The 25,852-nt window shown below is 38.0% G+C and overlaps 1 protein-coding gene across 2 annotated transcripts in view; it reads right to left on the reverse strand.

The window, feature by feature from the left end:
* The window catches only part of FAM163B (family with sequence similarity 163 member B), a 199,422-nt gene that overhangs the window by 150,922 nt on the left and 22,648 nt on the right, over window positions 1–25,852 (reverse strand). The gene's annotated exons all lie outside the window — the stretch shown is intronic.

Here is a 25,852-nt window from a genome sequence, read left to right on the forward strand (position 1 = left end):
AGGTCCAAAACGAGGAAATCCGGCATCCTCCAATCACGGCGTTGCAACAGACCATGATCCCCCCGGGGGGAAAGCCGTGATTGGAGGAAGTCGGATTTGTCATTTCTGAAGTAAGAAGAGGCTTCCAATGGCCGGGGGAATCGCTGGAGCGGCTTTCAGGATTAAAAGGTAAGTTTTTGAAGAAAAGGAGTGAAATGTCAATTTTGAAGAATTAAAGTGCCCTTGTTTTTAATAGGTTTATTAAAAACCGGGCACTAATTCATCCAAATTGACCCTCACTTTAAGGAGAGAGATCGACCATCAGTGGACACCACCTTCTGTACTAACACAGGAAAAGATTCCGCTCATTGATTTCCCGTTGGTAGAGTAGTAGCAGAGTATAGTTTTAACAAAAAAAGCTATCCACACTGTGTGACATTATATGAAATATACCACACAGTAACAAATACAAATAGTTTTTTCATTAAAGCAACAATAAATCCGAGATTTTCCTTTCATGATGCAGATAGGGCATAGAATTAACTAATTTTCAATTTACTTTTACTATCGAATTTGCTTTGTTCTCTTGGTATCCTAAACTGAAAAGCATATCTAGGAGCAGGAATGCTGATTGGTGGTTGCACGTAAATGCCTGTCACCATTGGTTAACCCATTGTTTTCATCTAGTTCCCACAGTACATACTGCTGCTCTTTAACAAAACATATCAAGAGAATAAAGCAAATTTGATAATAAAATAGAAAGCTGTTTAAAATTGTATATTCTATTTAAATTATGGAAGAAAAACTTAAGGTTTTATGTCCCTTTAAGACCCACGCTGGGTGGTTCTGTGCTGCTCAGGGGGACATGTTTTTGAATTTACATCATTGTTCAAATCAAAATGCACCAAAAAAAAAAAATCCTCTGCACATAATAAATCAGAAATAGGCGTTTAGATATTTGCAAACTGATCAAGTCGAATGAGTTGTTAGTAAACAAGGATGAAATTGCTGGACTTGCAACATGTGATGAGCACAGATAACTAAAGCTGAATCAGACTTTATTTGTTCAGTTTGTGCTTGTTGGCAGCTGGGATACAGGACACCTATCAGCAGGGCACGGGGTGGCAAAATATTCCTAATACCCCAAATATGACACTATAGGAGATTGCACCCTGGCATCCAGAGAGTTTTCAAAGTCTGATATTTCATGTGATACGGCTGTGCCGCTCTGGCATCCAATTTTAATTAACTTTGCAATAGAAATGATATTGAACAGGCAGCTTGCCAATGTTAATATGCTGAAAGTAGTAGCTTTAAACACTTCTAGTGCAGTGGAGAAAAGGTGCAAAGCTTTTCATTCATGATTCAGATAGAGCATACAAGTTTAAGCAACTTTCCAATTTACTCTTCTTCGTTCTCTTGCTATCTTTATTTGGGTAGCGCTTTCTTATTGGTGGCTAAATGTACTCACAAATCAACAAGCGCTGCCCAGGTGCTGAAACAAAAATGGTCCGGCTCCTATGCTTAAATTCACGCTTTTTCAAATAAAGATAGCAAGAGAAGTAATACAAATTGATAATAGCAGTAAATTGGAAAGTTGCTGAATCATGAAAGATCATTTTTGGGTATCATTTCCCTTTAAGACAATGATATACGCACATAGGGTTGTCACATTGAAAGAAGGCAGCTATGTCAGGGTTTTCATGAGACATTATTTCAAACTGTTTCTTTAATGAGTGATCAACAGGGCCAAACACAGGGATATAATGTGAGAACATTTTGTACCATTGTGTTTGGCACATGAGGAGGATGTGTGTTACATTAGTAGGGCGTTAACATTCACCGCCCCTTTAAACTAATGTATAGCATATCTCCCCTACAAGCAGTACATTTTCTGGCCTAGGCTGCAGGCAAACATGATAATGGTGCTGGAAGCTATTGATTCTCCTCTGTAATGCACCACCGTGGGATGCAATCAGCACACGCTGTGCACCAGCCATATATTTTCTTCATTAATGGGACGGCTGATGATTCCCTGCACAGCTCTGTCTGTCATTTTAGTCAAAAACCGGGCCTGGTTTATGTCCTCAATTGCAGCTGTGTGATTAGTTAGGCAATAGCAATAGAGCTTTAAGAGAACAGACACGCTGTATATAACAATGCAAGGTCTTCCTTAATTGCATTTACTGAACACATATGTGCCCGAAAATGCCTTAGGTAATGAAATAGTCTACAGCGTGTTATACATGGTGTTATATTTGTAAAGCTTTCTTCTTTTTAACCACAGTTATATAGTCTGTAAGTGCTCATTAAATATTTGCATAATATATTATAATGAAATGTCTAATAAAAAATCTAATAAATTTTAAACCACTTTCCAATTTACTTTTATCATCAAATTTGCTTTGTTCTCTTGTTTGTTTTTGTTTTTTTAACTCCCGTGGAGTTATTTATGAGTCAGCACAGATTGGATAAAATCAGAGGCATAACTAGAAACTCCAGGGCCCCAGTGCAAGAATTCATAAACCCCCCCCAGGACATAGACATTCATAAGGACCCACAGTCACCTATGTGCACACACACATATGGCTTCTGCGATATATATACATATACACATATAAATATATATATATATATATACAGTTGTGCTCATAAGTTTACATACCCTGGCAGAATTTATGATTTCTTTGCCATTTTTCAGAGAATATGAATGATAACACAAAAACTTTTCTTTCACTCATGGTTAGTGTTTGGCTGAAGTCATTTATTATCAATCAACTGTGTTTACTCTTTTTAAATCATAATGATAACAGAAACTACCCAAATGACCATGATCAAAAGTTTACATACCCTGGTGATTTTGGCCTGATAACGTGCACACAAGTTGACACAAAGGGGTTTAAATGGCTATTAAAGGTAACCATCCTCACCTGTAATCTGTTTTCTTGTAATTAGTGTGTGTGTATAAAAGGTCAATGAGTTTCTGGACTCCTGACAGACCCTTGCATCTTTCATCCAGTGCTGCACTGATGATTCTGGATTCAGAGTCATGGGGAAAGCAAAAGAATTGTCAAAGGATCTGCGGGAAAAGGTAGTTGAACTGTATAAAACAGGAAAGGGATATAAAAAGATATCCAAGGAATTGAGAATGCAAATTAGCAGTGTTCAAACTCTAATAAAGAAGTTGAAAATGAGGGGTTCTGTTGAAACCAAGCCACTGTCAGGTAGACCAACTAAATTTTCAGCCACAGCTGCCAGGAAAATTGTTCGAAATGCAAAGACAAACTCACAAATAACTTCAGGTGAAATACAGGACATGTGGTGTGGCTGTTTCAAGATGCACAATAAGGAGGCACTTGAAGAAAGATGGGCTGCATGGTCGATTTGCCAGAAGAAAGCCATTACTACGCAAATGCCACAAAGTATCCTGCTTACAATACGCCAAACAGCACAGAGACAAGCCTCAAACCTTCTGGCACAAAGTCATTTGGAGTGATGAGACCAAAATTGAGCTTTTTGGCCACAACCATAAACGCTACATTTGGAGAGGAATCAACTAGGCCTATGATGAAAGGTACACCATTCCTACTGTGAAACACGGAGGTGGATCACTGCTGTTTTGGGGATGTGTGAGCTACAAAGGCACAGGAAATTTGGTCAGAATTGATGGCAAGATGAATGCAGTATGTTATCAAACAGAACCCCTCAATTTCCACTTCTTGATTAGAGTTTAAACAATGCTGATTTACATTCTCAATTCCTTGGATATATTTTTATATCCCTTTCCTGTTTTATAAAGTTCAACTAACTTTTCTCGCAGATCCTTTGACAATTCTTTTGCTTTCCCCATGACTCAGAATCCCGAATCATCAGTGCAGAACTGGATGAAAGATTCAAGGGTCTATCAGGAGTCCAGAAACTCATTGACCTTTTATACACACACACACTAATTACAAGAAAACAGATCACAGGTGAGGATGGTTACATTTAATAGCCATTGAAACCCCTTTGTGTCAACTTGTGTGCATGTTATCAGGCCAAAATCACCAGGGTATGTAAACTTTTGATCAGGGTCATTTGGGTAGTTTCTGTTGTCATTATGATTTAAAAAGAGTAAACACAGTTGATTGATAATAAATGGCTTCAGCCAAAAACTAACCATGAGTGAAAGAAAAGTTTTTGTGTTACCATTCATATTCTCTGAAAAATGGCAAAGAAATCATAAATTCTGCCAGGGTATGTAAACTTATGAGCACAACTGTATATATATATATATATATTATATATATATATATATATATATATATATTATATATATATATATATATATATAGTATTAGGAGAAAGAAAAACGAGGAACTGCAAACTCTATTCCAAAGTGGTTAGTTTAATGAGCAGACAAGTTGAAGACACAGTCACAGTGTGCAGGGCTGGATCTGACGCGTTTCCCGCATGCTCACATGCGCTTCATCAGAGATATATATATATATATATATATATATATATATATATATATATATATATACTTATGAGCAGTACTATATGTATGATATATATATATATATGCATATACACAAATATGGCTGCTGAAGTTAGATTTTACACAATACCCTCATAAACAGACCTGCAATTCCTATTATTTATTTACTCTTGGGATACATAGGTATAGATGACATAGCTATAAAAATATATCAAGAGTAAATAGATAATAGGGATCCCTATAATTCCAAAGCATCATCAAGCGGGTAATTCTTATAAATGTACTGTACACCCATACGGTGAGATTACATTTAATATGCCAACCGGACATCGCCGCCACTTTAATAAATATATTAACCCCTAAACCGCCGCACTCCCGCCTCGCAAACACTAGTTAAATTTTACTAACCCCCTAATCTGCTGTCCCTAACATCGCCGACACCTACCTACATTTATCAACCCCTAATCTGCCGCCCCCAACATCGCCGCTACTATATTAAATTTATTAACCCCTAAAAATAAGTCTAAAACCTAAGTCTAACCCCCCCAACTTAAATATAATTTAAATAAAACGAAATAAAATTACTACAATTAAATAAATTAACCTTATTTAAAACTAAATACTTACCGATAAAATAAACCCTAAGATAGCTACAATATAACTAATAGTTACATTTGTATCTATCTTAGGGTTTATATTTATTTTACAGGCAACTTTGTATTTATTTTAACTAGGTACAATAGGTATTAAAAAGTTATTAAGGGCTCCATGTACTAAGCAGTCAGCGAGCTACCCGCAACAAATCTTGCGTCAAAACTCGCAAACTGATATGTACAAAGTCGTCAACTATGTTCAAACTCGCATCTTTAAAATTGCGAGCGTACTTATCCGCCAAACCTCGCTACCTCTCCATTTTTCACTGTAATTAGACACATTTGACCACCAACTCGCTAAAAACGAATGTACTAAAAAATCTATTTGTCCGCTCGCTACAATTTCCGCTTCCACCTCGTTATTTTTGCCTCGCCACCTTTTAGGTGGCGGGCAAGGTACAAAACAATAGGAAAGTCAATCTAGACGCCAGTCTAGACATATATAAAAGGCAGTAATATCAGCATTGTACAGCATAACTGGCGTCTAATTTGTATCTCATTTCCATGTACATAAATTGCGCCAAATTTGTCGACTATAATTAAAGAGTAATCTATATTTTAAATTTGTATTGTATAGTTGTCAATCTTTATAATTATGTTTATATTAATATTTATATATTATCAGATCCAGATGAAGCCATATCCAAATTGTAAATAAATATTACAAAAATAACGCTCTGTTATCACTCTTCAAAAAATTTTGAACAATAATAAAGTTGTTTAGATAAGTTGAACTTTTATAGGAGCAAAATTCTATTCCCGCGACTACTATGATGTTCGTGACACCTTGCATGTCACGTGTTAATAATTGGCCAGACAATTCAACTGAAAGTTAAGTACATCAGCTTAGTCGCGGCGAGCGAGGCGTCAAATTTATCAATAATCCGCCACTGCTCACGGCGGGCTAGACTTGTCTATTTATTGGGGGATTATTAGTACATAGTGACAGCGGACACCATTTCGCCCGCGGCGAGTAATGGCGAGTTTATCCGCGTCTAAAATGACGGATGAATTGACGGCTTAGTACATGGAGCCCTAACTATTTAATAACTTCCAAGTTAAAATAAAGACAAATATACCTGTAAAATAAAACCTAACCTAAGTTACAATTAGACCTAACACTACACTATCATTAAATTAATTCCCTAAACTAACTACAATTAATTACAATTAAATTAAATAAACTAAAGTACAAAAACAAACACTAAATTACAGAAAATAAAAAAATAATTACAAGAATTTTAAACTAATTACACCTAATCTAATCCTAATAAAATAAAAAAGCCCCCCAAAATAATAAAAATCCCTACACTATACTAAATTAGGATTGAGCTCACATTCTATTGGCTGTTCCAATCAGCCAATAGAATGCAAGCTCAATCCTATTGGCTGATTGGCGGATTGAACTTCAATCCTATTGGCTGATTGCATCAGCCAATAGGATTTTTCCTACCTTAATTCTGATTCGCTGATAGAATTCTATCAGCCAATCGTAATTCAAGGGACGCCATCTTGGATGACGTCATTTAAAGGAATATTAATTTGTCGGGTAGTCGTCGGCCTAGAAGGATGCTCCGCATCGGATGTCTTGAAGATGGACCCGCTCTGGATGCATGAAGATAGAAGATGCCGCCTGGATGAAGACTTCTGCCCGTCTGGAGGACCTCTTCTTCTCAGCTTGGATGAAGAATTCTGCCCGTCTGGAGGACCACTTCTGCCCAGCTTCGTTGAGGACTTTCGCCCGGTTGGATGAAGACGTCACAAGGTAGGGTGATCTTCAAGGGGTTAGTGTTAGGTTTTATTAAGGGGGGATTGGGTGGGTTTTAGAGTAGGGTTGGCTGTGTGGGTGGTGGGTTTTAATGTTGGGGGGGGCATTCTAATTTTTTTTACAGGTAAAAGAGCTGATTACTTTGGGGCAATGCCCCACAAAAAGCCCTTTTAAGGGCTATTTGTAATTTAGTATAGGGTAAGGATTTTTTTTTTTTTTTTTTTTTTTTTTAAACAGGCTTTATTGAATATAATAGAAAACAAGTTATGTATCCAGTAGAAAAATCGACAAGTGAGTTGCACCCTCTCTTGCAAAGTTAACAATGTAATCAAATAAATAAATAAAAAAGAGAAGAAGCAAAACCGAGTCTCTTCAAAGAGAATCCAGGGGTGCAATCTTTAGCCTGTACAAGCATAACAGAATACTATTCTATAACATTAAAGAGCCTGCTGTGTTTTTTTTTTTTTTTTTTGAGTTTTCCAACATAGTCCTCTTTCTGTTGTACACTTAACAATGTCATTTAAAATATAAATCTGTGTGCTTACCGAACAAACATAAAAAACAAACACGAAGAAAGAAAAAAAAAAAAAAAAAAAAAAAAATTAAAGGGGTTAAGGACGGGGCAGGGGAGAGGGTAAGGGGGGTTACTTTTCAGTTTTGCCTCAGTATGTGTCTTATGTGTTTACAAACCAGATCCCCTCCAAACGGCTAGCATCATTTCATGCGTGTCTAGTTGCTTGATTTTAAAATAATGGAATCTCTCCAATGTGAGCAGCTCATCGACAGTGTGAACCCACTCCCCTAGGGTTGGAACAATCCCTGTTTTCCATCTTCTGGGTATTAATTTTTTAGCTGCTGTGAGCATTATGAGCATTAAAGCTCGTACGTGTGTCGCCTTTACTACAGGTAAGTGAAAGAGTAGGATCGCCTCCGGTGTGTTTGGAATATTAATTTGTAATTTATCTGACATGCAGGTAAGCACTGCCTGCCAATAACCCCCTATTTTTGGGCAGGTCCACCAGATGTGCAGGAGCGTGCCGTGCTCTCCACAGTCCCTCCAACATAGGGGGCTGGCTGACCGATAGCATCTGTGCAGCCTCGATGGAGTCAAATACCATCTGCTGGTGAGTTTTAGGTGAATCTCCTGCACATCGGCAGATATAGATGAGCGCCTGGTTAGCTTAAAAGAGTTTAGCCATGTATCTTTGTCAGTATCCCTACCAAGGTCCCTGCTCCATGCTACCGTATAGGAGGGGAGAGCCATCTCCGGGGGGGGCAATTAAAAGTTTGTAGATCAGTGAGATCAGACGCCTAGGTGGTTTACATGTAGTACATAAAATCTCGAATGCAGTTAGTTCCCTCATGAAATGTTCTTTATGTTTGTGATGTGTAAGATAATGTTGAAGTTGATTTTATCTTAACCATGAGAGAAATATTGATCCGTATTTCTCCAACATTTCCTGTTGGGTTAGTAATTTACCGCCAGTGATTGCAAAATGCAATGAGCCATCGCGAAGGCTGTAGGGCCCGCTCAATTGTGTGCTCAGGGAGTAGTATGGGAGGTCCGGGTTTTCAATTATAGGCAGGAGGGGCGAGTGTTTGGATGAAAGATGTGTGCTGGTGTTTACAACTCTGTCCCATATTCTAAGGGTTTCTGCTATAATATTGTTTCTATCTGTGTGCTTTGGACGTTGGGGAGGTGGGGTAAAAGCCAACACACTTACGTTGTTGAGGTTGAGGATTAGGCCTTCTAGCCTTACCCATGCTTTATTTGTGGAATTATGGGCCCACTCCAGGGTAAGGATTTTTATTATTTTGGGGGGCTTTTTTATTTTATTAGGGGGATTAGATTAGGTGTAATTAGTTTAAAATTCTTGTAATTATTTTATTATTTTCTGTAATTTAGTGGGGTTTTTTTTTTGTACTTTAGTTAATTTTATTTAATTGTAATTAATTGTAGTTAATTTATTTAATTATAGTGTAGTGTTAGGTGTAATTGTAACTTAGGTTAGGTTTTATTTTACAGGTACTTTTGTATTTATTTTAACTAGGTAGCTATTAAATAGTTGAATAACTATTTAATAACTATTCTACCTAGTTAAAATAAATACAAAGTTGCCTGTAAAATAAATATAAAACCTAAACTAGATACAATGTAATTATTAGTTATATTGTAGCTAGTTTAGGGTTTATTTTATAGGTAAGTATTTAGTTTTAAATAGGAATTATTTATTTAATGCTAGGAATATTTATTTAGATTTATTTAAATTATATTTAAGTTAGTGGGTGTTAGGTTTAGGGTTAGACTTAGGTTTAGGGGTTAATATGTTTATTATAGTGGCGGCGGTGTAGGGGGGCAGATTAGGGGTTAATAACTTTATGTAGGTGGCGGCAGTATAGGGGGCAGCAGATTAGGGGTTAATATGTATTATGTAGGTGACGGTGGGCTCCGTGAGCAGCGGTTTAGGGGTTAATAACTTTATTTAACTGCGGGGGGCTCCGGGAGCGGCGGTATAGGGGGTAAAACAGTATAGTATAGTGTGGGTGCTTAGTGACAGGGTACCAAGAAAGCTGTGAAAAAGCCGAAGAGCAGCGAGATCGATGACTGTTAGTTAACAACAGTCCGCTGCTCATCGCACCGTACTTGGTACGCAGATTTTTGACAGCTTTTTTGATAATTTTGGAGAGCGTATTCAGGTCAGCAGCAGCAATGTTAGGCGAACTTAGGCGAGCGTATTGGTGCCGTTGAATGCAAGAAAGTTGACGGCTTGATACATAGAGGCCTCTGTCTGAATCACAAAACAAACTGTTTGGGTGTTATGTTCCTTTGAAATTGCATGTTCTATCTAAATCATGCTAGTTTAATTTTTACTGTTATGTCCTTTTAAGCTGGATATTTAAATTGTAATAGCGTTGAATATTAAAACCCTGTAAAAAGCCATAGGATATATTTTGCACACAATTCCTCATAACTGGAAAATATCCCAATGAATGACAGAAAACCATGCACTAAATACAGTTTATTCGTCTCACTTTAAATAATTTCCCTAAAATGTATATTCTGCAAAACACTGTTAAACTACAATAAATAATCTATTTTCATTTGCTTTAGGGAACACAGATAATTTGCAATACTACAGTAGATAAAATAAGTCACCCAAACTGATTTTAATTCTGTTTATGGTTATTTAGAAGCAGTGTACCACTAAAGAGATTTATCTGCAAATAGGGCAGCTCCCATCCTTGTCTAATTTCCCAGATATTTTCTTGACCCAGTTGTTGGCAGGAATCCCACAGAAAACCAGCAGCACAGCAAATAACCTTTATATTTCCAAACACCAGTAATGAAATTAAAACGTAGCAGTGTTTGCTTAAGAATATGAAAGGATTTAGCAATAATAACTGACTACTGTGTAGCCGGCGAGATGTAGCGCAGTTTGATGAACACGGATGAACAGGTAAGGTCAGCTATTAAGGTTTAATGATACAGAGCTAAAGAGGCATATATAGGACATTGCCATAAAGATACAATACATAATGTATTAAAAAGACTAACAGCTCTGAGTCTTCTCCTATAATATTGAGGTCAATGCTGGTGGACTCTCCTCTTCAGTTAAAGGGACAGTCTACACCAGAATTTTTATTCTTTTAAAAGATAGATAATCCCTTTATTACCCATTCCCCAGTATTGAATAACCAACACAGTTATAATAATATACTTTTAACCTCTGTGATTATCTTGTATCTAAGCCTCTGCAAACTGCCCCTTTTTTCAGTTCTTTTGACAGACTTGCAGTCTAGCCAATCAGTGCCTGCTCCCAGATAACTTCACGTGCACGAGTACAGTGTTATCTATATGAAATACGTGAACTAACACCCTCTAGTGGTGAAAAACTGTTAAAATGCAAACTGAAACAGGTGGGCTTCAAGGTCTAAGAAATTAGCATATGAACCTCCTAGGTTAAGCTTTCAACTAAGAATACCAAGAGAACAAAGCAAAATTGGTGATAAACATTTCCAGTTGACTGGAACTTCTTAATTATTGCCCTTATGGTGAAAATGGGTATTTTCAAAGCTTTGGCTATTTTCTTATAGCCACTTCCTATTTTGTGAAGCCCAACAACCTTTTGCCGCACATCACAGCTATATTCCTTGGTCTTACCTAGCACTTCACAGCTATATTCCATGGTCTTACCCATTGTGATGAATGACTAAGGGAATTTGGCCTATGTGCTAGCTAATATTTATGCCCCTATGAAACAGGAAGTCATGGTTGAAAATGTTCAATTTCCTGTTCCGTGTTACCCAGGTGTACTTAAAAATGTAAAATACATGAAATGTTTCTGACAACCAAGCTTGAACTCAACATCTGGTTTTTCCTCTTCAATAAGTTCACCAAAATAAAATGCAAACTAAAACTGGCACTACTAACCATAATGACAAATTCGGCAAAGCGGCTGATACCAAAAAATTGGAAAAACCAAAGTCTCCCATCAACCTCAGTTTGGAAGGAAGCGACCTCTCAGTCACTCAAACTAGAAAAACACCACTACAACTGTACCAAACAGACAGATGACTACCATTCCATTTGCTTCCTATGGGAGGAATATCTCAACCAAACACAACCCCCACACACAACATAGGGAACCCAACAACCCCTCATCTTCATATTCATTTAATCTACTATTACATTCCACTACCTGTATGCGACATCAGTCCCCCGCTCTAACCGACCCACCACCTACCTTCATGGCCTAACAAGTCCTCTCTTTCCCACCTGCAGGAATCACGCAAACAGACCACATCCCATACAGCTAAACAGCTATGTAAACACTTTTTCTTTTGTATCAAATTAGAATCAACCAACAGTAGCGCATAATGGCTGTCGACCCATAAAGGGTATCCTATTAATGGAGAAGTTCTGTTCTTTTTGTTTTTTTCCTTTTCTCCTCCCGTCAGTTATACTCCATCTGTTGTTTCTTTGTATACATGGAATCCTGAAAGACTGACGTATGTATAACCATTTCGCATATTTTCATGTTTGTACTGATTACATATTTTTCAATAAAGCATTTGGAAAAAAATAAAAAAATAAAAATGTAAAATACAAATGGGCATATACTTCAAACATATTTCTTTCTATTTATGTGTATTTTTTTAACAAAAGATCAAAAGGTTAAAAATAAAGACAATTTTTTACAGCCTTCATTACTTCATAGATACATACATACATATATGGATATACACACGTACATATATAGATATGCCCACATATATAGATAAACACACACATATATATTGGCACCCCTGCATTTCTGTCAGATAATGCACCACTTCACCCATAAAATTGTTGCAATTACAAATGTTTAGGCATTCTCATGTTTATTTCTTTTGTTTGTATTGGTATGACACAAAAAAGTGGAGAAAATAAAAGTGAAATCTGACACATTCCACACAAAACTCCAAAAATGGACAGGACAAAATTATTGGCACCTTCTCAAAATTGTAAGAAATAATTGCATTCCAAGTTTGTGATGCTCCTGTAATTTGTAATTAAACTCACCTGTATCAATTAACAGGTGCTGACAATATAGAAATCCCACTGGCAACCAGTTAAAATGGTGAAAAAAATACTCAACCTTTCTGTTGTGCCACACTGAGTATGGAGAAGAGAAAGAGCAGCAAAGAATTGTCTGAGGATCTGAGAACAAAAATTCTGGAAAAGCATGGACAATCTCAAGGTTACAAGTCCATCTTCAGAGATCTTAATGTTCCTGTGTCCACTGTGCGCAACATTGTCAAGAAATTTACAGCCCATGGCACTGTAGCTAATCTCCCTGGACGTGGACGAAAAATACAAATTGATCAAATATTGCAACAAAGGATTGTTCGAATGGTGGATAAAAAACCTCAATCAACTTCTGAATCCAGACAAAATGAAGCTGACCTTAAGGCACAGGGTACAAATGTGTCAGCTTGCACTATACATCGCCATCTGAATAAAAAGGGACGCTATAGTAGGAGAACCAGGAGGACCCCACTGCTGACACAGAAACATAAAACAGATTGGAGTTTGCCAAAACTCACCCGAGGAAGCCAAAATCCTGTGGACAGACAAAACAAAATTACAGCTTTTTGTTAAGGTCCATCATTCTACTGTTATCAGAAAAAAGAAATAAGGCTTTTAAAGAAAAGAATACAGTCCCTACAGTCAAACATGGTGGAGGTTCACTGATGTTTTTGGGGTTGCTTTGTTGCTTCAGGCACTGGATGTCTTGACTGTGTGCATTGCATTATGAAATCTAAAGACTACCAAAGAATTCTGTGGTGCAATGTAGGGCCCAGTGTCAGAAAGTTGGGTCTCCGCCAGAGCTCATGGGTCTTACAGCAGGACAATGACCCAAAGCACACGTCAAAAAGCAACTAGAAATGGTTTAAGACAAAGCGCTGGAGAGTACTGAACTGGCCAGCAATGAGTGCAGATCTCAATCCCATAGAGCACCTGTGGTGAGATCTCAAAACAGCAGTTGGGAAAAGGAAATTGGAACCCTTCCAATCTGAGAGACCTGGAGCAGTTGGCAAAAGAAGAGTGGTCAAAAATTACAGTAGAGAGGTATAAGAAACTCATTGATGGTTACAGGAAGCATTTGATTTCAGTTATTTTTTCCAAGGGGTGTGATACCAAACATTAAATTGAGGGTGCCAATAATTTTGTCCAGTCCATTTTTGGAGTTTTGCGTGGAATGTGTCAGAATTGGCTTTTTTTTCTCCACTGTCATACCAATACAAACAAAAGAAATATAGATGAGAATGCTAAAACATTTGTAATTGCAACCATTTTCTGGGCGAAGTAGTGCATTATCTGACGGAAATGCAGGGGTGCCAATATTTTTGGCCATAAGTGTATATATATATACACACACATACATATATAGATACACACATACATATATAGATATGCACACATATATAGATACACACACATACATATATTGTAAATACATTCACCGGCCACTTTATTAGGTACACTTCACAACTGCCTTAATTATTTGTGGCATAGATTCATCAAGGTGTTGGAAACATTCCGCAGAGATTTTGGTCCATATTGACATGATAGCATCACACAGTTGCTGCAGATTTGTCGGCTGCACATCCATGAGGCAAATCTCCACCACATCCCAAAGGTGCTCTATTGGATTAAGATCTGGTGACTGTGGAGGCCATTGGAGTACAGTGAACTCATTGTCATGTTCAAGAAACCAGTTTGAGATGATTTGAGCTTTGTGACATGGTGCATTATCCTGCTGGTAGTAGCCATCAGAAGATGGGTACACTGTAGTCATAAAAGGAATGGTCATGGTCAGCAACAATACTCAGTTAGGCAGTGGCATTTAAATTATGCTCAATTGGTACTAAGGGGCCCCAAAGTGTGGCAATAAAATATCCCCCACATCATTACACCACCACCACCAGCCTGAACCGTTGATAGAAGGCAGGATGGATTCATGCTTTCATGTTGTTTATGCCAAATTCTGACCCTACCATCTAAATGTTGCAGCTGAAATCGAGACTCATCTGACCAGGCAACATTTTCCAATCTTCTATTGTCCAATTTTGGTGAGCCTGTAGGAATTGTAGCCTCAGTTTCCTGTTCTTAGCTGACAGGAGTGGCACAAGGTGTGGTCTTCTGCTGCTGTAGCCCATCTGCTTCAAAGTTAGACATGTTGTGCATTCAGAGATGGTATTGTGCATAGTTTGGTTGTAACGAGTGGTTATTTCAGTTACTGTTGCCTTTTTATCATCTCAAACTCTGCCCATTCTTCTCTGACCTCTGACATCAACAAGGCATTGTCGTCCACACAACTGCCACTCACTGGCTATTTTCTCTTTTTCAGACCATTCTCTGTAAACCCTTGAGATGGTTGTGCGTGAAAATCCCAGTAGATCAGCATTTGTTTTTTAAATACTCAGACCAGCCTGGCACTAACAACCATGCCACATTCAAAGTCACTTAAATCCTCTTTCTTCCCCATTCTGATGCTCGGTTTGGACTTCGGCAAGTCATCTTTACTACGTCTAGATGCCTAAATGCATTGAATTGCTGCCATTTGATTGGCTGATTAGCAATTTGTGTTACCAGGCAATTGAACAGGTGTACCTAATAAAGTGGCTGGTGAGTGTGTATATATATAAATATATATATATATATATATATATATATATATATACACACACACACACACAAACATACATAGATACACACACATACATATATAAATACACACATACACACACACACATACATATATAGATACATACATACATACATGGAAAATAAAAACAAGGCGCAACTCCTCTAAGTGCAGTAAGTACAATCATACAAATAATTTATTAACAGTCACAATTAAAAACTCACAAGGTTCAACCTCAAACAAGTATGAGGTATGGTATGGGCACTTGAGAACCGTATAGCTCACTGGAAGGGATTGAGTCCTTTAAAATGTCCATGGAATGACAAGTCAGCTGTCTGACGAAGTAGGGAGAATCCCTACGAAACGCATATGACCACGCCCACCGTCTTTACGCTACTGCAATTAGCTGTTACACGTAGCCGGCTCATTTGTGAGTGTACAGCTGGGTTGTATGATCATTATTCCTCTTGAGAAAGCGCCCAGCAGGGGGCGAGAAACGCGTTGAGGCTATGAGCTCTGGAAGCCTGTGTGTACAAGGACTAAGGGAAACGTGTATCAGCTGTTTGTCGGGTGTTGACGTCACACGCCGACCGGGAAATCTGCTGCTGTTCCCCCAAGCAACTTTAGACCACACAAGCACCCGGAGATATCGCTATATTTGAGTAAAGAAACTTTTCTGTGCATGTTTTTAAATCTTACATTGTGAGTATTCTGGTCAAAGTTTTTTGTCAATAAAGTGCTGTTTGTTTATACAATATTGCACCATTGGAGTCCATCTTTTTGTATTCACAGACTGCGCTGTTTTCTGTGGGATTGGAGTTACTATGTATCAGCTGCAGGACAAGCAGCGTTTTTCAAGCAGCTGCATCTGAGTCTTCAAAAGGGGAATCTCCTGACACCATCTTTCAACATTAGTAAGACTGTTCTTATTTTGAGTTAACATCAATTTTTGGACTGCTGTCATTTTGGACAATTTACTATCAGCATAATATCTTTAGTAGTGTAATTTCAATTCGAATTTAGTGCTATTTAGTGCTGTTTATTAACCATTGCCATAATTTTGGTTACACTCTCCCTTATATATATATACACATATTTGCTGAGTGATTGTTGCGCTGATTGTTTTTGGTGGGTTGTATGTGGCGGTTTATATTTTTACGTTCCACTGTATTTGGGCTACTTGTCATTCTGTGGACATTTTAAAGGACTCAATCCCTTCCAGTGAGCGCAGGTAGTGCTCTGTATACACCGTGTGCACGGCTCTGAGTAACACACACTCCCCTGAAACTTTGCCATTGTTGAACTTGGAGGGATATCGTTTGAGAGACCTATACGGTTCTCAAGTGCCCATACCATACCTCATACTTGTTTGAGGTTGAACCTTTTTAATTGTGACTGTTAATAAATTATTTGTATCATTGTACTTACTGCACTTAGAGGAGTTAAATACATACATATATAGATTAAATACATACATATATAGATTAAATACATACATATATAGATTAAATACATACATATATAGATAGACAGAGAGTGTGAATACCTATGTGCGAGTTTGTGTTTATGTGATATTATACATAGTGCTGGGCATGGCACAAGAATGTTCGGGTTTGGTCTGAACTAATGGTGGCTACCCTCTCCATGGTGCACACTAGGTTACAGCGGACAGTGTGGCCCTTGGATACAAGCAGGTGACAAGTACCTGCTGATGGCGCTCCTGTTTTATACTGAGTGGGCTTCTCACAGGAGATCAGACACATCCTGCGTATATCATAAGCAGAACAATATAAAAATGACATCAGCCACTTCTAATCTCCATCCGTCTGTTTTCCTGATGCGGCTGGCTACTGTACGTCGTTTCAGAAACAATTTACTGCAAGGCAGTAAATCACTGTCACTAATTCTGCCTTTTTATTAGGGAATGTAATTATTTTCCGTAGCTTTTTTGCTCTGCTCTACAGAATCAAAAGAGGACATGAGACTTAAGCACAATTACTGAAGGCCAGGAACTGCTTACTTTCACTTTGTATACAAGCATTGATAATGAGGATACTGTTAAATGGACATTTTTATCTATTAAATACGAACCTTTATTAATCACAAACGTTTGCTTTTCTGCAGCTTCATGAGTAATCTGAAATCTAGTAAACTTGTATGTCATTTTGCAGCACAGACATGTCTTTAAATTGGCACCGCCCTCCATATAGCATAGGCAAAATATATTTATGTTTAGAAAGAGGCTTGGCATATACAACAACACTTCATATTTTTTATAAAATTAATGTTTAATGTTAACAAAAAATATACTGTTCTAATGCACAATACAGTAGTTGGAAGTTCTATGTAGTGTTAATATTGCACACTACACTATCCTTAAAAGGCCAGCAAATATTCATTTTCAAAATTATTCTGTATCTTTGACTGACCCGGAGCATGACCCTGTTAAAATATCCATTTAAAGATATTAAAAGGTGCTATAACTTTTCATCTGCAATCATGTTCTCCAGCCCTGTACAGAGGGACTATACATAAGCAGGTCATGTGTGTACAGAATAATAAGGATGGATTTATAGGCCCTGCAGTCAAGAGAGCTTACAATCTATGGGGCAAGTTTATGAGAGGATTGCTTGAAGGGTGAGCTGACTGTAGTATATCATATGCATCTAAGGTTGCCACCTCGGCCATGTTTTCCTGGACACTTATGAGTTATACATGCTGCAGGGTGTGCAGAGGGGAACATGTATAGTGTTGTCCAGGGTCACTATTCATGTGCTGTCTGGGGGTGCAAATCATTTTCCCCTCTGCACACCCTGCAGCATGTATAACTCATAAGTGTCCAGGTAAACATGGCTGAGGTGGCAACCCTAGATCTTATATGGCTTCTCAGAATGATTGAACGTCAGGTGACTTTAAAGCACTGACAACTAAGGACTGTCTTACAGAGTCCCACTGGAGTAAAGTAAAATAAACGCCCCATAGGTGCTGGTGGAGCTAATGATGGCAACCTTTATATGGACAGATATAGAGTGACAACGAGGGAGGATGGGGCAGGAGCACAGACACTAGTTTGTGGTATTGATTGTGCACCTGTTAGTAGGCTTTAGTGCTATTTAAAGGAATAGTCTAATCAAAAATAAACTGTCATGATTCAGATAGAGCATGACATTTTAAGCAACTTTCTAATTTACTCCTATTATCACATTTCCTTTGGTCTCTTGGTATCTTTATTTGAAAAAGCAGGAATGTAATCATAGGAGCAAGCCCATTTTTGGTTCAGCACCTGGGTAGCGCTTTCTGATTGGTGTCTAAATGTAGCCACCTATCAGCAAGCGCTACCCAGGGCGCTGAACCTAAAATGGGGCGGCTCCTATTCTTACATTCAAATAAAGATACAAAGAGAACAAAGAAAAATTGATAATAGGAGTAAATTAGAAAGTTGCTAAATTAATCAATTGCATGCTATGTTTGATTCATGAAAGTTTAATTTTGGAGAGACTATTCCTTTAATTCAAGCCAAGACACTTATTCTATTTACTTCTATTTTTTATCCTATGTTTTAGTCAATATGCTAAGATGTAACTCACTACCACTTACAAGCTGTAGAGCAGGTGGGCCACACCTTGGCACACGCCCAAAATACACGTCAGTATTAAGTGTTTTCTCCACGCTGCGCGCCAGTAGCGCCATGCTGCATGCAAGAACAAGATTATTGCTAATTTGTGCACACTCAAAAGATGCAATCCCAATCTTAGAAGATAACACAACACAGTTTGCTACAGTGGCTCCATGTCAGTTTGCAATAAGAATGTACCAAACATACCAGCCCGTATGTATCTGCAAATATACAGCTCTGTGTGACTGACTGATAGAAATACTTGTCTGTCCAACCAATGTCTGCTATCTAACCCACACCAGCTATAAAGTCATTCCAAACCCTCCCCCCCCAAAAACAGAGCTGTGATTTCAGCAGAAATGTTCCTATGGGGTAGGGTTGCCACCTCGGTCATGTTTTCCTGGACACTTATGAGTTACACATGATGCAGGGTGTGCAGGGGGGACATGTATTGTGCTATTCATGTGATGTCCAGAGGTTTAACACATGTTCCTCCCTGCTTACCCTGCAGCATGTGTAACAGGATAACATGGCCGAGTAGGCATCCCTATATAGGGGCGATTTTCTTTTCAGGATTTCCTTTTCATACATGGTGCCTTTAGCCAGTTGTACATCTTCTAAACGGCTATGCAGTTATTTCTAAGACTAACGCATCACTTCCCAGCAGAACTAATAGGCTGAAACATAGTGGGAGCTGAATCAGAAAACGATTTTAGCCGCATTCCTGTGGAGAGTATATTATTTTGCAGACAGCTTCTTCTGGTAGCATCAAACATTTTATTTTTGGGAAGACCCCCCCTCCCCCAACAAAAATTACCAGGCATAAAAATAAAAATTATTGTATCCATAAATTGTCAAAAAACATTTTTTCCCCATTTTTTTCCCCCAAAGGAGATGATCATAGGTCGCTGGAAGCCAACAAGAAATAGCACAGACTTTTATCTTTCCTCTAAAAGCTTGTTAATTATTCTAGTTGTATAAAACTGTAACCTTTTCACCCCAATAAAAATGTACTTAACCTCCCGATCAAAGATTATAACTCAAAAGCACTTTCTGCTTATAATTACAGCTGCAAATTCTGCAAATAAGGGAATGGGATTTACTGATGAAAATACTTATTTTAGTGCAAAAAGCCAGGTGATAGAAATCACGAATTTTAACCCTCTTAATTGCCAGAGAGTTCTCCAATTCATAGTAAGTAAGGAGTTAAAGGGACAGTCTAGTCCAAAATAAACTTTCATGATTCAGATAGAGCAGGTAATTTTAAACAATTTTCCAATTTACTTTTATCACCAATTTTGCTTTGCTCTCTTGGTATTCTTGGTTGAAAGCTTAACCTAGGAGGTTCATATGCTAATTTCTTAGACCTTGAAGGCCACCTCTTTGCAGAATGCATTTTAACAGTTTCTCACCACTAGAGGGTGTTAGTTCATGTGTTTTATATAGATAACACTGTGCTCATGCACGTGAAGTTATCTGGGAGCCAGCACTGATTGGCTAAACTGCAAGTCTGTCAAAAGAACTGAAATAAAGGGGCAGTTTGCAGAGGCTTAGATACAAGGTAATAACAGAGGTAAAAGTGTATTAATATAACCGTGTTGGTTATGCAAAACTGGTGAATGGGTAATAAAGGGATTATCTGTCTTTTAAAACAATAAAAATTCTGGTGTAGACTGTCCCTTTAATGTCTGTTTATTTAGCTCCTCATCCTGTAACTAGAAACAGATGCGTATAATTTCTAGTGAGAAGGTGTCTTACAAATGATAACAATCCATGTTGGAAAAATATTGGTAGCAATGAAATAGTCACAGACCTGGGAAGTAAAATTATCCTCATGTGTAATATATATTTTTGAAACCTGGCGACTGTATTGTGTGGAGACATGAACCGGACAATTTCTCAGGTTAGACAATTCCGTCACTTCCGGTGTCGTGGAATCAGCTGTGTGACTGCAAATTCCTTCAGTATGCATGTGCTCCAGCACATCACCCCACATCACCACATTCCAATTGTCGCAAGTCTGTCAAATCAGCGAAGTCTGACCAGGAATTGGCTCACTGCGCATGCGCTCCACCGCAGAAGCAAATCTTGGCAACGGAACTGCAGTGTAACTTCTTCATCTTCACTATTTTATTGCCTCTGTCTGGGGGGTTCAAGGGGGGCACCCCGCAAATCCTCTGGCATCCACCCCAAGTTAACCTTGGAGAATGAGGTTTACAAGGGGGCTTTGCCCCCCTTGAACCCCCAAGATGGAGGCAAAAATATAGTGAAGATGGGGGAATTACAGTGCATCATATATATGTTTGGTGCAGTGACTCGATGAAGCACATGGGCACTGCTGGTATTTGCAGACAGCTGATTCCACGTCACCGGAATTGAAGGAATTGGCTAATCTGCCAGGACACCCGGATGGTCCTTTAATTTTTATTCCTGTTTAAATTCACTAATAAATTGCAACCCCCCCCCCCCCCCCAAAAAAAAAAGGTCTGGATGGCCTTAGTGGTATATTGCTAAGTTCTTTAACAAACAGCAAGTCCTTTACTAAAAATATTTTTTCAACATTTATTATCCCTGTAAAGAAGTTGAACTATCAAGAAATGTCATTACTTTGGACTAGACTCAAGAATGGCTAACTGGATAAATTGTTAAATTAGGGACAGATAGTAAGGTGTTTTTTTTGTTAATGGAATGCATTCAAACAAAGGAGTATTACTAGTTGTGTGCCTCAGGGGCCTGTTTGTGGGCTTGTTTTGTTAAACATATTTATCAGTGTTATTGGTAACGCTCTCCACAGGAACATGTTGTTTTTGCAGATGATACAAACATGTGTAACAGAACTGATGCTAAGCAGTGATGGAAATCCATTATCCAACACTGATATAAAAAAAAATACATAATTATGTATTCCGTAGACAAAAAAATAAAAAAATAAAGGTTAATTATAGACTTGATGGCATTTTACTGGCAGCAATAAAAGAGAAAGATAACACTGGCGTTACTTCAGATGATTTGAAGGTTGATACACAAAGCAGTAGTGCAGCAGGGAAGGTCAGTATAATGCCAGAAATATGGTACTTGTCTTGTGTATTGTGTACAGTTTGAGACCATATGCCCAGAAGGATATTTAAAAAATAAAAATTGAATCTGTACAAAGGACTCTACTAAACTGGTACATGGTCTAAATAATAAAATTACAAGGAAAGACTTCATGACCTTCCCATGTATATAATTGAGGAGGGAAGGGAGCAAGGGAATATGATAGAATAATTTACATTCATATATAAAGTAAAAAAATGTAATACAGTTGAAGATGAAAACATTTTCTAAAACAAGCAACACAACAACAAGGGGTTATGATCTCATGTTGGGGTCAGCAGGTACAGAACGGGTGGTTGATTAAAATAATAGACTCCCATTAGAGGCGGTAAAGACAAATACTGTAGGGGGATATAAGAATGCCTGGGATATGTCAGGGACTACGCTAAGAATTAATTAAGCAGACACTTCAGAAGGAAATACAGGCTGACTTGATAGTTCTTCTAAATCTTATTTGCCTTCATAATCACAGTATATTTATACTTTCAGTTACTAGCCCTCATTTCTAAAGGCTCATAAGGAGCTTCGGAACTGTTTGGGTGCTCACTCATGTGACCCTGAAACCAAATGCTAAGAAATACTAGTCTTACAAAAACCACTTCTTAACCTGTTCGCAACTTCAAAGGTTGCATATGACAAACAACCTGGACTCATTTGTCTGGGATGACTGACAAGATCTGCTCCCATGCAATTGGTCGAGCAAAAGCAATGGTAAATTCCGTCGGTCAATGCTTTACCAGAGGTCCCAAAGGCGTGTGGGAAAGGTTTCCTGTGTGGGAGCATTGTCTGCATGGACATTAATAAATGGGGGACATAAAATGACATCTATTGTTCATGTGCAATAACCTGTTTTTGCATGCACTACGATTCGCTTGACCTACCATCCCGAGTTTCCTGTATGATCCCCAGATAAGCCTATCACCATATAGGCCCTACTTGTTACCCAGATTTTTTGCACCTTGTATTTATTTTCCTTTCACAAGTTTTTCAAGGAAACAACACTCATCCTATTGGACGCCCATCCCACTGTCCTCATAACCTGAAACTTTCTCATTTCTGGACACACTAACTTTCTTATTTACGGACACATTAACTTTTCCATTCCTGGACCCCAGCACTTTTCATTGGAACTTTTTCATTGGGATAAACTATCACTATTTTGGACACTTATTAACCCCATTCTTTTTGGTCACTCTCTTCTTTTTACTTTTTATTATTATTTTTTTTAACTGTTTCCCCTATTTGCTTATACCTGTGGTATTTAGCACATTTTGTGCGCACACCCTATCTGGGTGACATATAAGTGATCACTGGTTGTTTATGTCTTTATTTTTTATTTCCAATACTGCTCCTGGTCTTATATAAGACCTGCATATTCTGTTTTTAATTCTGCTTTTAATTTTGTTGTTTATTAAATATGTACCAATTTCTTATATATATATATATATATATATATATATATATATATATATATATATATATATATATATACTAATCTCTTGTTCACACACACTTTAGCCTATATCTGGCGCTCCTTTTTATAGCTCCTATTTACATGCACTACCCCCACAAAAATATTAATAAGTGAAACAGAGATTGCATAGTTAGTATAAGAATTTTACGTTCAGATTTGGGCATATCACTACAAACTAGCCTATCCAGAAGTCACTTCTAGGGTAACATGTTTATATCAGACTGGCCCTCGGGGGTTTCCATCATATCTTCTGTCCCTCTTTCAATATACACACACTTCTTTAACCCATCAGCCCCAGCCATAGACTAATATAGCTCATAAAACACTCATCTGTTACTTCATTAATGGCTAGTGAACCTTCCTTCCCCACACTTTACTCTTTTTACTGTGGGTGTTACTTCTGATTCTCTTCATTTATTTTGTTCTTTACTGAATTTCAAATAGATTTTATTTTTACATTAATACAGTTGTGCATATCCTAAACAAACCTACTCTCTGTTTTCATGCAAGTGGAGGTGTATACTAGTCGCAAATAATGTAACTGAAGTTGCCCGCCAGTGAGTGCCATGTATTTCCTATATCACTTTTATACAAAAAATAAATAAAAATGTGCCAGCGTAGTACAAACGCACTAGTGGCCTAGACATGTAATTGTAGTTGTCGTAATATTTCACATTTAGATAAGTCAGATATTTGTGAGTATCATGTTGTTGGCAAAATAACTAAAGTATTGAGTATATAAGACCTCTCATGCAGAGGGGGTGAAAACAATCATAGCCAACTTGTATCATGTGCGCCATATCATTGCCACTGTGATATAAAGCAACACCAGCTCTCAGAAAAGACTGAGAAGACACACAGTTTAAAATTGTGATGTATATAGCATATCTAGATATGCTTTAATGATCAGCTAGCTTTTATCAGACACATATTTGATAATACAAGAAAATTTAGCGGAGATGTCATCAATTCTTCTGCACTTTAGCCAAATAAAAATGGTCACTACTGCCCCCTGACAACATGAGGGGACAGCACTGCCTTTTATATAGTATACAGGCAACTGCCAGCCGGATAAATGCTGAGTACTTTTAATTACAGGTGTGTACCAGAAGTGTGACTAAACAACAGTGAGTAAAAATCCCTATACAAATACATACAGAAAGAGAAGAGCTCTACCAGGGATGAACAACAGCTCAATAGTTAGTTCTATGGCGCGTTACCACCTAGGAGCAGCCTCTGTTAGCCCAATTGTTCTTTTTACAGAGGAGAACTTTTCTACGTATATCAGTCTGATTCTGTTATAAATCCAGCCCTGAAATACCAATCTATCCTCCTCTGAAAGAGGAACACAGCAACCCCAGATGAGAGTTTCGGACATCTGTTGCCTTATCAATGAGGTGCAGTCATATCCCTCTAAGCACATTGGGCAAGGAGTCCATGTCTGGTTTCCCCATCACCCTTAGGGAGACTTCCACAGGTTCATAATATAAATACATACAAAAAGAGAAGCACTCTACCAGGAACAAAGAAACAAAGAAGAACTTTCCTGAAGTATATCAGTCTGATCCTGCCTAAAAAGTCCATCCCTGAAATACCAGGCTATCCTCCTCTGAACAAGGAACATGGCAACCCCACACCATGCTTTTGGCCTTCTTTGGGCTTCATCAGTGAGGTGCAGCCATATTTCTCTAAGAACATTGGGCAGGGAGTTCAAGTCTGGTTTCCGCCATCACTCTTAGGGAGACTTCCCAGTGTCATAATACAAATACATACAGAAAGAGGAGCACTCTACCAGGAATGAACAACAGCTTAGTAGATTGTTCTATGGTCACTACCTGGGAACAGCCTCTTTTAGCCCAATTGTTTTTTTCATAGAGGAGCATTGGTTGAGTACTTCTCACTCATTGTATCAAATCACTATATGTCACATGTTTTTCCCTTTACATCTATTATCAAATTTGCTTTGTTCTCGCTTTATTCTTTGTTGAATAGATATCTAGATAATATTGTTGCAAAACTGCTGCCATATAATGCTAAAGACACGTGCACACTCTTGAACTTACATCCCTGCTTTAAAACAGAGGATAACAAGAAAACAAATAAAATGTAATAATAAAGCGTAAATTAGTTCTATGCTCTATTTGAAGAATGAAAGAAAAATGTGGGGTTTTATGTCCCTTTAATGCAACAAATTCCTGAATCTGAGTTAAATGGCAGTGCTGGGTTGCACCCCCATAAACGCAGGGTGCACCAAGAGCCAGCAAGATCTCATGCACAGTAGACAAGGCTTATTACTGCCATTCTTCATGCACTCTTTTGTTTATGGCTCTCTGCCCTGACCTTCTTGAACGTGACCTTTTGGGTTTCAGATACAACCATTAATCACTTGCTCAAATTAACATGCTGCCTGCAACTGCAGTCAGTTTAGATCATTCTAAGTACATTACACTAGAAAGTTTAATACACCTAATACCACAACACCCACACAGTGGTCAGTCAGCCTGACATATCAAAAGATTTACAACATCCAATTGAGAATGAGATGATTGCCTATATTTCATATATATCCGTGTTACAGCACTACTGCATCCTTA

Source organism: Bombina bombina, chromosome 12, assembly GCF_027579735.1.
Source record: "Bombina bombina isolate aBomBom1 chromosome 12, aBomBom1.pri, whole genome shotgun sequence".
NCBI classification, from domain to species: domain Eukaryota; kingdom Metazoa; phylum Chordata; class Amphibia; order Anura; family Bombinatoridae; genus Bombina; species Bombina bombina.